An 11,895-nucleotide genomic window follows, 5' to 3' on the forward strand; every position below is an offset into this window, starting at 1 on the left:
GAAGTAGAGGTGCTCTTCCCTCTGGCAGACCCCTCTCCCCTTGTCTGTGGGGTCAGTCACTCACGTCCTCCCAGGGGATTCCTCAGGGCCACCTCCACCCACCTGCCCTGCGGCCCTGCCCTGCTCTGGCTCTTGCTCTGTCATGGCTCTTTTTTATTTATTTATTTTTATCTTTGAATGTCTGAAGTGATCCCCTCACGCGCCATGTTTATTGATTACTGCCCCTCCCCCCAGTAGAATGGAAGGGTCCTGATGCAGGGGCTTGGTCTGCTCTGTGCATTCAGGTGGCCTCAGCACCTACAATGGTGCCTTATTGAACAAATATCCATTGAAGGATAAATGGATGGATGGGTGGGTGGATATGGATGGATGGATGGATGGATGGGTGGATGGATGAATAGATGATAGTAGGAATATTTTTTTCTTCAGTGAGAGATTAGGCTCTGAGGAAAGTTAATCCCATCTGGGACAGAAGAAACCAATCCTGGTAGCACCTTAACCTCCAACTTCTGCCTTCCAGAAGTGTGAGACAAGTTTCTGTTGTGTATTCAGTTTATGATGCTTTGTTTACAGCCGACCTGGGAAACTAATACAACCAGGTGACTGTGCACTGGACACAGAAGAATACTTAGGCTTTCTGAAAGTCAATAAATAGTGACTCTGAAGGCCATTAAATACGAGCTCTGAACTGACACTAATATTCAAAGGCCCAAACCCCACATGGTTCATCAAACAGAAAAATTGGATTTCAGGTGTGAGATGGCATCTTGGCCCAAGTCCGTCTACTGGATCCAGTAGGGTCACACCCATCCCTTGGGGATCCCCCCCCAGGCCCAGGATAAACACACTTAGTAGCTGCATTGCTTCTCTGGACCTTGGAGTGAGGGATGTTACCGTGGAATTCCCTCTCACCAAGACAGTGAACCAAAACCAGCATCTCAGGCCAGGAGGGACCTGCAGAAACCAATACCAAGGACTTGAGCTTGCAGCTATGGTCATTGCACACGCCCACTGGCCTCACCTCTGTGGGGCAGGGGCAGCACAGGATGGTTCACGGTAAATGTCCAGGCAGTCGTTATTTCAAGCTTGATGGGCCACTCTTGGCCTTGGCCACATCCTCCCTGTTTTATTTTTGCCACCTTTGAAAAATGCACAAATCATTCTTGGTTTGCAGGTCGTACAAAAGCAGGCCACAGGCAGGATCTGGCCCACAGACTGTCGCTTGTCAAGCCCTGTGCACAAAGTCTCACACATTTCATCAAGGGGGTGGGGGTGGCACCTGCAGCCAGGGGGCTGGGTGTGAGGTCGTTCCCGGAGCAAACCCCCTGGCACCTGATATGCAGCTATTGACCTAGAAAACGTTTGCTTCTCCCCTCCTTTCTGAAAAGATGACCAGGTGTATTTTGCCTCCTCATGGCAGGGACAGCAATAAACCATTACGATGTGGGCTCGGGGTTGTGTCATGACTGCGCCCTCAGGAGAGACCTTGAACATTTTGCTACACATCCTTTCGGCCTGTTACGTTGCAGACCTGCTGCTGTGTTAACTGGATTTGGGAAACAGGAAGTAGGATGCCTCAGAGTAGCATGTCAGAGCTTGGAGCGGCGCAGGTCCAGGACCCTGGTCCTTGAATGGACATACCTATCCTCTCTGAAGGGAAAGACGGATGTCTGCACCTGTGCCGCTCACCCCAGTACATGCTCATGGGCCTCTCTGGCCTGGGAGATAACACAGACTACATTTGAACGGGCGGTACTGGCTCATTTACCAGGCTGCCGATGAAGTTTGAAATTTTGAGTGGAGTCAGAGTAATAAATGGCTCTGCAGAAAGTGGTCCAGGCTGTCACGCAAGACACCCTGCCACGTGGGCCCAGAAGTTTGAGCAGTTTGTGACGTATCCACAGCAGACATCGGCATTGTGTGGCACCTTGGTGAAGTCCGAGACGAAAAACAGCAGATTCCGAATTAGTTCTCCGTCGCCATATGACAAATGACCCCAAAACTTAGCGATTTAAAACAAAAAAGGAGCACTCATACGATTGCAGCTGATTTCATACGATTGTCAGCTGATTTCTCAACAGAAACCATGCAGGCCAGACGGGAATGGCAAGAAATATTCAAGGTGATGAATAACAAGAACCTACAGCCAAAAATACTCTACCCAGCAAAGCTATCGCTCAGAATCGAAGGCCAGATAAAGAGCTTCACAAATAAAAAAAAGCTAAAGGAGCTCATCACCCCCAAACCAGAATTATATGACTTGCTGAAGGGGGTTCTTTAGAAAGAGGAAGAAAATAAAGATAAAAATTATGAACAACAAATATGTAACTATCAACAGGAGAATCTAAAAACCAAGGGAATTAAAAAACCTGATGAACAATATTAACTGTTGAATATAATAGAATCAGAAGTATGGAAGGGGAGTGGAATGATGATTCTCGGAGAAAAGATGGGGGGGACGGTGCAGGAAGAGACTGAACAAAACTGTGCACCTATGGATGAGGACAATGTGGGGTGGGGAAAGGGCAGAGGGTGGGGTGGGAACCTGGTGGAGGGGGAGGAAATTAGGAACTTTTTTTTTTTATAATATATTTTATTGATTTTTCACAGAGAGGAGGAGAGAGGAATAGAGAGTTAGAAACATCGATGAGAGAGAATCATCAATTAGCTGCCTCTTGCACACCCCCTACTGGGGATGTGCCCACAACCATGATACATGCCCTTGACCGGAATCGAACCCGGGACCTTTCAGTCCGCAGGCGAACGCCCTACCACTGAGCCAAACTAGTCCCGGCGGGAACTTCTGTAACAATATGAACAATAAAGATTCATTTTTTAAAAAATAAATAAATAAAAAATAAAACAAGAAACACTGTCTCGCAGTTCCTGTGTGTCGGGGACTTGGTGACAGCTTAGCGGGATTCTCGGGCGCTCAGGCTGCCGTCAAGGGGTCAGCCAGGACTCAATTCAAATCCTGTGAATGTGAAGGCATCACGGCGCCATGTGGAAAGTGGGGACAGTGGCACAGGCTCAATACCATGAGTTTCTCCTCATAGTAATTGACTCCACTTCGGAGTTCCCATCCTGTCAACAGCAGGGGCTGGGGCATGATCCTGGATGTGGCATCGTGCCCAGGAGCAGTGGCTGGCAGCCTGGGGGCAGGCTGGTTCCATGAGAGCGTTTCCACACAGAGGGGTGGCATGGAAGGCCTGGGTCTGTACATGCCCTCCCTCTGAGCCGCAGCTGCTGGCAGACGGCACTGTGAGTCTGCAGAGTGCATATCCTGAGCCTGGGATGCAGCAAACACATTCAGGGCCAGGAAATCTAACACTGGCCAGCAATTCAGTGGCCTTCCTACAGGCCCAACACCCAAGAGCAGATAGCTTGATGGAATGATGGACTCGTCTGCTCCACCGCCAGGGGGTGTGTTCCCATTCGGCACATGCCTTAAACCAGTGGTTGGCAAACCTCGGCTCCTGAGCCACATGCGGCTCTTTGGCACCTTGAGTGTGGCTCTTCCACAAAATACCACTGCAGGCACGCACATACAGTGCGATTGAAGGAGGACCCTAATTAAGTTAATAATAATGTACCTACCTATATACGGTAGTTTAAGTTTAAAAAATGTGGCTCTCAAAAGAAATTTCAATCATTGTACTGCTGATATTTGGCTCTGTTGACTAACGAGTTTGCCGGCCACTGCCTTAAACCAAAGTGCCCATGTCCAGAAAGCACACCACGGATGAAGGAGTGGCGTTCCTCATACTAAAGGAAGTTACTGCTGGAGGAAGTTTGCTTCCCATCCCATGGCCCTGGTTTTACGAATCGGAGCGCTGCTGGTCTGAGAGAGGCTGGCTTCCACGTGGAAACCGGACTGGCAGCGGAGACTGCGCTCACGCCTGTGAACCAGCAGTCAGAGGAGGCATGTCCCCTGGAGGGACTGGTCCTAGGAGCAGAAGGAAGCTGTCCCTGCTCTGCCGTGGGGATGAGGAGGGCGATGCCCCAGGGGGTCACTGGGGCTTCTGTGCATGCTTTCTCACCAGACGTCCTGGACAATGAAAATGGAGGCACCTCGATACACATCAGACCACACAAGGACCCAGAGCCCATAGATGTGAAGATCTGGCCCACTGTCACCAGGCAAATGACCACGCCCAGCTGAAGCAGCGCATGAATGGGAAGGGGCTGTGGCCACCAACTCTGACCTTCTGACCAACAACCAGAGCAGTTGCTATAGCCACTGTTTTACATCAATTAAAGGAAGTAGCAGTAAGTACTTAACTAATTTCTGGACGACATAGGTATTTCTAAGCCTTGGAATCAATAGATAACAGAAATAACAGAATTCCAGAAATCACCTAAATGTATATTACACATGTAGGTAGAGAGCAAATTTAACTATGTAACATATTTTAAACTTCTTCAACTGTAAAATGCTTATCTTCAAACTATGGCCCGCGGGCCACATGTGGCCCGCAGAGGAGTCTGATCCGGCCCGCCAGGTTTTCTGGGCAGTGAGCGCAGCCGAGATGTTACAGTAGGAATTAGTAGTTCATATAGTCCGGCCCTCCAGCTCTCTGAGGGACCGTGATCTGGCCCCCACTTTAAAAAGTTTGAGGACCCCTGAATGATGAACAAAGGTTTAAAATCTTTGAAATATAAAGAACTCACACAAGTTGAGTTTTCAAACCCTGGAACTCGAATCGATAGAGGCAAAGAGCATGAACGTGGAATTACAAAATTATAGGAAATAGGAAAAAACTATTAGCAATCAAAGAAATCATTTAAGGTAGCAACAATGTGCCAGTCAAAGAAATTGTCAGATTTTGATTTTTAATCAGAAGAGTTCATGCCATGAAAGTCAGGCAAACAGAGCCTGCACTCATGGTGGCAATGGGCGCCTGCTGTCATGGTGATCAGCAGGGGCCTAGAAGCAAGGGTCCGAGAAAGAGCACACGCTCGGACCCGGTAAATCTCCTTCCAGGGAGGAGGGAGGGGAAGAGAAAGGGTGCCCTCAAGAAAGAGTCCCAAACACAGACAGATCATCCTGCCTAAAGATGTCCCCAAAAGAAATCTTGGGAATCGCAAACAATTGTGGAGAATGTTGGGTTGAGAACGCGTGATGAAATGCAAAGCTCAGTGGAGTCTGTGAGAGCCTGGGAACGCTCCTGCTGCCGTGTTAAGTGAGAAAGAACAGGACCAGGTTTACAAACAACTCAGCAGGAAAGAGAGAGAGAAAAAAAAGAAGCTACCCCAGGGGGTGGCTCCAAGGGGTGCAAGGATGTCACACCGGTTTCCTTGGTCTCTGTCCTCCTAGTTACCGAAATGTTTCTATAGTGAGGAATTATTATTGCAACTGAAAAATATTGTGTTTTTAAAATAAAATGTAATGATTTTGCTGCCCCCACCCCCACCCCCCCAAAAAAGAGAGAGAGAACGAGGAGTGTTCCCCTGCCGCCCCGTCAGTGAGTCAGGAGGCGGTCATGGAGCGGGTATTTGACCTTAGAGGGGTTGTGCTCGGGCCACGCCTCACTGACGTGCCTGCCCCATGACCTGCTTCCTCATACCTTCCCTGAAGTTAAACACGGGAGTGGGGCTGGTGTGAGCTGCCTGTTATCGCTTAGATTTCAGCAGCCCCGGATCGAAGCCGCCCACGCCCACCCATGGAGTCCTCGTCCCACCCAGCCTGTTCCAGACGCCCATTTGGGGCATGCTGGCGAGGTGCAGACTTGCCCAGGAAGGGCCCAGGACACCTCTGGGTGCAGAAGTGGTAGAAACAGGGAATCCCCCCACACACACACAGCCCCTCCACACTCCTCCTGGACTCACCCCAGCTCACGCTTCCCCAGCCTTTTGGCTCCCAAACCACTGTCAAGTCCTAACGGTGGGTCCTGGGAATTTAAAGGGAGGAAGAGAGACGGGGCACGCAGACACCTAATTCCTCACCTCCAAGCCGTTCCTGACTCTGCCAACCTGCAGTTACTTAACCCTCCAAACTCTGCTCGGTACCCCAGGTCTGAACAAAGCCTTGTCCCTCCCAGCAGGTGAGCGTGGAATTCACCTGCTCATTCCTGGCCTGGGGTCCACAGAGCCTCGGGTCAGTGTGGGCACCGCACCTCCCCACTCCTCTGTATCTCAGTCCCGAGGTGAGTACACTGGCCAGCCCCCTCCTCTCCCGTGATGCTGACTGCCACCTTCCTCCCTCCCGCGGGCCCCAGTGCTTCCTCTCTCCTGTCTGTGAGCACTGCCCCGTCCAGCCCTGTCTCCTGCTCCCATCACCCATCACGCTCCCTCCTGCATTCGCCCCCCACCCCCACCCAATGGATCCCTTTGATGTGGTTCTTTGGTCCATTTCAATCCATGTCTACCCCCGGCATAGGTGTGGGTACAGTTCTTATTTTTTTTAATATATTTTTTATTGATTTCAGAGAGGAAGGGAGAGGGGAGAAAGAAATAGAAACGTCAGCGGAAAGCGGTTTGGCTCAGTGGATAGAACGTCAGCCTGAAGACTGAAAGGTCCCAGGTTCGATTCCCGTCAAGGGCATGTACCTTGGTTGTGGGTACATCCCCGGTAGGAGATGTGCAGGAGGGCAGCTGATAAATGTTTCTCTCTTATCGATGTTTCTAATTCTCTCTCTCCTTTCTCTCTGTAAAAAAAAATCAATAAAATATATTTAAAAAAAGAAATAGAAACGTCAGCGGAAACTGGTTTGGCTCAGTGGAAAGAGCGTTAGCCGATAGAAACATCAATGATGAGAGAGAATCACTGATTGGCTGCCTCCTGCACGCCCCCTACTGGGGATTGAGCGTGCAACCCTGCATGTACCCTTGAACGGAATAGAACCTGGGACCTTTTAGTCCACAGGCCAATGCTCTATCAGCTGAGCCAAACCACCAGGGGCTACAGTCTTTAATTAAGGCATGGGGCGTTTCTGCCTGGCCTGCACCATGGGAGCGATCCAGCTGAGAAAAGGACAAGAAGAATTACAGGTAAATTACCCAGCACTTCCCCGGGATGGCAGTTGGCAGTCCCTGTACTGCTCTAGGTTACAGGTCCCAGGGGCCGAGGCCCGTGCCCGCTGGATTAGTGAACAGTCACTACTGACCCACAGGGAGACTCACTCCCTGAGCAAAGGCTGTGAACTCCACCATCCCCCTCTAAAGATCCTCCCTGAACTCTACTTCTGTTTTGTACCTTTCATTCACGTCTTCCTTTTCATTTACTCTTTCTAAGGTTGCTGAGAGCTGGGCTCTAGAACTCAGGCAAACCGGATGGTCCACCGTTTGGGTAAGGGTGCATAAAGGATGATGATTCTCAGGATAGATCCTATCTCATCAGCTGGTCTTGTGATCCTGCTGCGCAGTGCCTTCCTGAGGACAGAGGCCCGATGACAGGGGTGGCCCCGGCAGAAGGTTGTGGAATAACCACCTGTCCGAGTCCATGTCTGTCAGTGTCCCAGCTTCTGCGCAAACCTCACGTCTGCTGGAGACAGAACCGAAAACGTTCCTGCCACCCCCGTCACTGGAGCCGCTCCTGGAGCTTATGCCAAGAGAAAGGACAGAAATGGTGCCCTAACAAGGGACCTGCCCTCTCCATAACTCTGCCCAGTGCAGGTTGGAGAGGAGGGCTCTGCGGCGCGGGGTGAGGTTAATACCCGAGCCCTGTGGTCGCTCAGAGATGGGGAGAGCCCAGGCTTCTTCGTCCTGCCCTTCGTTTGCTGTTTATTCCGGGCGGTGCTGCCTCCCTTAGCAATGCAAACCACATATTCACCTCGAAACAGTCTTCATCCTAATGACTCAAGTGTCAATCACAAACCCAACACATCGCCACACAACGTAAGAGCCAGCCTGTGCCATTCAGCAGCCGTCCCCATGGTCTCCAGCTACCTATAAGTGAGTGGCTCCATTTTTAAAAATAAATCGTAAGAAATCAAGGTCCTCCCCATATTATTCTCTCTTGCATTCTCACATGGGGCTGGGAGCTGCGGGGCTGACAGCCGTCCAGCCCGGGGCCCCACGTGAGACATCTCCATGCACGTGGCAGGGAATGGCCTCTACATCTGTGACATTCTACTCCTGGGCCTGTGACATTCACTTCCAAACCCTCCTTTAGAAAGCTGGTGCCATGGATCTTTAGTGTCTGACGGGGCATTCAAGCTGCTGCTTTGCAGCTCTGTCCTCAGTCTTTCCCACTTTCCCATAGAAGGACCACATGTTCAAGACAATGGCATGGCTTTCAAGGAATTGTTTTTGCCTTTAAACATTTCAAAAGGCCCTGACTGGTTTGGCTCAGTGGATAGAGCATCGGTCTGCAGACTGAAAGGTCCCAGGTTCGATTCCGGTCAAGGGCATGTACGTGAGTTGTGGGCACATCCCCAGTAGGAGATGTGCAGAAAGCAGCTGATCAATGTTTCTCTCTCATCGATGCTTCTAACTCTCTATCCTTCTCCCTTTCTCTCTGTTAAAAAATCAATATATATATATATATATATATATATATATATATATAGTTAATTTCAAAAGTATTTGTCCTTACCAAACAGCAAAACACCAAAATACACGAAACAGAGACTGATCGAGCTGAAGGGGGGCTAGGCAAGGCCACGATTGTAGTGGAGACATCGACACCTCCTCCCAGGCCCTGCTGGGGCTTCTAGACAACATCAGCAAGGACACAAGAGACCAGCCCTCACTGCAGCCAGCAGAGCCCACCTGGTGTTTACAGGGCATTTCACCCGACAGCAGAATACGCCTTTGTTTCTAAGTGCCCTGTACATTTATCAACACAGACCATACCCTGGGCCATGAAATAAATCTCAACAAATCTAAAAGAACTGAAACCACACAGAGTGTGTTCTCTGACCACAATTCAATAAGACGAGCCATCAGGAATAGACAGCAGGAAAATCTCTAAGCATGGCGAAACTCAGTAATACTCAGAGCAAAAGCGAGTTTCAGACACACACATAGAGGCACACACACACACACATGAAGAAATTTCAAAATAGGCAGACCTGGATGAAAAGGAATTATTGTCTTAAGTCAAGAATTTGTGAGACTTGGCTAATGCAGTGGGGAGAGAAATATTTATTGCATTAACTTACATTGGAAATGAGAAAAGGTCTCAAATAAAAAACTTAAATTTTTAACCTTGAAAAATTAGCAAAATAAACCCAAAGCATTGAGAATGAAGATAAGAATAAAAATGAATGAAATTGAAAAATAGGAAAACAATAAAAAATAATAATTAAAACAGAAAGTCTAGTTTTTTGGAAAAAAATCAATAAAATTGACAAATCAATAGCAAAACTGACAAAAATTAAAAGTAAAAAGAGACTAATGATATTAGAAATGAAACAGGAGAGATCAGTTCAGACCCTACAGACACCAGAGGATAATAAGAAAATATAATGAAGAAGTTTACTGTCATAAATTTGACAACTTGGAAGAAATGGACTAATTTCTTGAAAACTACACAGACAGACACTCACACACACACAGACATACACATAAACACACACACACAAAGGACAGTCATAAGAGAGGTTCATATTTAACTTATTAAAAACTTCTAAACTGTGATCTAAAATGACTATTCCCTTTTGCATACCCACCAGGAGTGTGTAAGTTCCATTTCTGCCACATCATTGCCAATACTTGGCAAGTCAATCTTTTGAATTTACCCTTTTAATAAGCAAGCAGTGGCTTTGAGTTTTAAAACATTGAGCGTTTTTGTCAGGTGTTTATTTGCCATCTGTATATCTTCTTACTAAAAGGTCTGTTCATATCCTTTGCCTATTTTATTGTTTTATGAATTGTGGCTATTTCCCTACTCTTTAACAAATAAACAGTTAATTTTTGTTCCTCAACACACACACACACACACACACACACTCAAACACATACACACAGACACACACTAAGGCATAGATACACACATACACATTCACATAGGCACACACTCAGACACATACACACAGACACACACTAAGGCATAAATATAGACACAGACACACACACACACAGATGCACACACCAGACACATACATGCAGGCACATACACTCACACACAAATACAAGTAAAACTGTAGAAATCTGAGTAAGTCAGTAGAACTTATCATTGTCAATATCCTGCTGGTATACTGTACTCTAGTTTCACAAAATGTTATCATCAGGGAAAACAGAACAAAGTTTGTGAGACCTCTCTGTGCATTGTTCCTTATGACAGCACGTGACTCTACAGCTATAAAAAGTTCAGTTGAAAACGCCCGATAAGAATGTTTCCGAAATCACAGTTCTTATGACGACCTACACCAAGCACAACCTTAAAAATCGTTTTCATGGTTATTATTTTTTTTCTCAACAGCCAAGTGTGTGGCTAGCGATGACCCCTGTCCTGGAGGAGTGGGAATGTGCCCGGAAGTGTCTACACCGCCCTCCCCCAGGGCCTGAACTGAGAAGATAACACCTCCACCCCCTTACCCAGGGCCTCATGGAGGAGCTCCCTTCTGAGCCATGGAGAAGCCAGGCTGTTCTCACGATTCCAGCCACAGGCCTGACACTCATGGGGTGCCAGGGGGGCGGTGCTGGGGGAAGACTCTGGACTCTTGCCTTGGGGCCCTGACACCAGCCTGCAGCTTCACCTGCTCCCTGCAGCTGGCTGTGACTCAGGGGGCACCTGCAGGAGTGGCCTGGCAGCGAGCAGCCCTCCACAGTTCCCCATGTTCTTCCCCATGGGAAGCTCTAGTGAGCCAAGAGGACGGTGGGGTGCAGGACCAAGGTCACAGGCCAGGAGGCAGTGCCCCCAGCCTGGGAAACAATCCAGAACTTTCCAGGGACCAGGAGGATGGAGCGGGCATGGCTGCTCTCCCCAGAGCTTCACCTGGTGGCCAGATGTGGCAAGTTCCTGGGTTTCCTTTTGAGGAAGGCTCTGGGGGTGGGTGTGATGATCAGTAACCATCTGGACCCAGGGACCACCGTCCCTGATCCGATCTCATCATCTCCCTTGTCTTTCCCTCTGGTGTGAGAAGATGCCCTAAATTAAATTACAGCAACTAGCCCTAACAGCTTGGGCTCAGTGGATAGAGCATCGGTCTGAGGACTGAAGTCAGCTTTGATTCTGGTCAAGGGCATGTACCTTGGTTGCGGGCACATCCCCAAGTAGGGGGTGTGCAGGAGGCAGCTGATCGACGTTTCTCCCTCATCGATGTTTCTAACTCTCTATCCATCTCCCATCCTCTCTGTAAAAATCAATAAAATAAAAAATTTTAAAAAATAAAATAAATCACAGCAACCAGAGGGTTCAAGAAGGAGAGGAGGGAGGTTAATGCGTTAACAACTGCAGAGCAAAACCAACAAAACACAGCTCACATTCCTGAGTGTGCGTTGGAATTTTGAATCAACTCCCAGGAGTGGATGCTGAGCTCCGCCCCCCGCCGTGCAGACGCACACAGAAGTCTGTGCAGGGACTCTGACTCGGCGGTGCATCCAAATACCATTGCCAAATGCTGTTCCCTCCCTTACATCCTCCAGCCCTCTCTCAGTCTCAGACTTCCCGGGGGGGGGGGGGGGGGGGGGGGGGAGCGCTTTCCCTCCCCAAGCACCTCGGCCCATGCTGCTGAGAGACTCGCCGTGTTCCCCATGGCTGCCTCCAGGCAAAGGAGAGTGTGTACCTCCTCGTGAATCCGTCTGTGAGAAAGCGCCACCCTGTGTGCAATGGGGGCTGCGGCTGAGTGGGTAACAGGAAGCTTCTCTAATGCTGCAGGTGCCTGGGAGGCTAAGGGGCTCTGCAGAGAGGTGGGGAAGCTTTTGGGTCTCTTTTAAAAAAAATAAATAGGTATTTTTTTAAATATGTTTTTAATTGATTTAGTAAGAGAGAAAAGGAGAAAGAGAAAC

Source organism: Pipistrellus kuhlii, unplaced genomic scaffold (genome assembly GCF_014108245.1).
Source record: "Pipistrellus kuhlii isolate mPipKuh1 unplaced genomic scaffold, mPipKuh1.p scaffold_m20_p_2, whole genome shotgun sequence".
Taxonomy (NCBI): domain Eukaryota; kingdom Metazoa; phylum Chordata; class Mammalia; order Chiroptera; family Vespertilionidae; genus Pipistrellus; species Pipistrellus kuhlii.